This window comes from Aplysia californica, unplaced genomic scaffold (genome assembly GCF_000002075.1).
Source record: "Aplysia californica isolate F4 #8 unplaced genomic scaffold, AplCal3.0 scaffold01018, whole genome shotgun sequence".
In the NCBI taxonomy this organism is placed as follows: Eukaryota; Metazoa; Mollusca; class Gastropoda; order Aplysiida; family Aplysiidae; genus Aplysia; species Aplysia californica.
In genome coordinates this window covers 63,037-64,066 of record NW_004798288.1, presented here as the reverse complement: position 1 = coordinate 64,066, position 1,030 = coordinate 63,037, and positions in this window count along the sequence as shown.

Below are 1,030 nucleotides of genomic sequence, written 5' to 3'. Positions count from 1 at the left end.
CAGGGGGGAGAGAGGGAGAGAGAGAGAGAGAGAGAGAGAGAGAGAGAGAGAGAGAGAGAGAGAGAGAGAGAGAGAGAGAGAGAGAGTCAGTTACACAATGGATCACATGTACCTTTGTCACTCTATCAATTACTTCTGCTCTTTCTTATTAAAGAAAAAAACTGAGCATGCCCTCGCATGGTGCCATCTGCTACGTATGGTACGAGGCACAGCGTGGTTTAACTGCGAGTGGTTTGACAAGTGTTCGATGGACTTTCTTTCAATGTGCACACATGCATGGACAAGCACATAAGTTGCCGGGAGTGGGTACCAAAAACCCCCAACGAAATTCTGTCTAATGCTTTGACTGAGTGCATTGTCCTGCCAAAACAAACATTGAACTTGAAATACAAATAGAATGGTTCGAATCTAGGTAAGAAATTTGAACTTTTTAAATTCGAACTTTTTAAAGGATATTGCCACAGGCTAGTATTTAGTCCTGTATCTTTCAAATACAGATTGAGTAGCGTTTATGTAAAAAAAAAGCACAGATTTTATCATGCCGTTCTTCCCAAATAGTTTAGGATGTTTTGAATCAAGTTTTACAGCACAATCTACACAATCTAGTCATAGAACAAAAGAAACTGAGAAATGGTGTTGTAAGCGTTACAACAGAAGTTTATGTAGACTTCACAAACATTTTACAATGTTTTAAAACAGTTTATTAACAAGCCAAAATATATGTGCTTTGTTGACAATTATTTTTTTAAAGTCTAAAAAGACAGTACAATAATATAATCATTAAATATTGTATCCAACGACAATATTATAGTGTTCTCAGATCAGTCCTGTGCGTAATTTTATTCATACTTTATCCATGCATAAATTGTTTCACTTGCTTGTGCTTTTTTAAAGATCTTAATGGCCACAAGAACAACATAGGGCCAAACTCCTACTTTCATAGTGACCAGCAAAGTAGTTCACACTATGAGAGAGAGAGAGAAGGAAAGAAAGAGAGAGAGAGAGAGAGAGAGAGAGAGAGAGAGAGAGA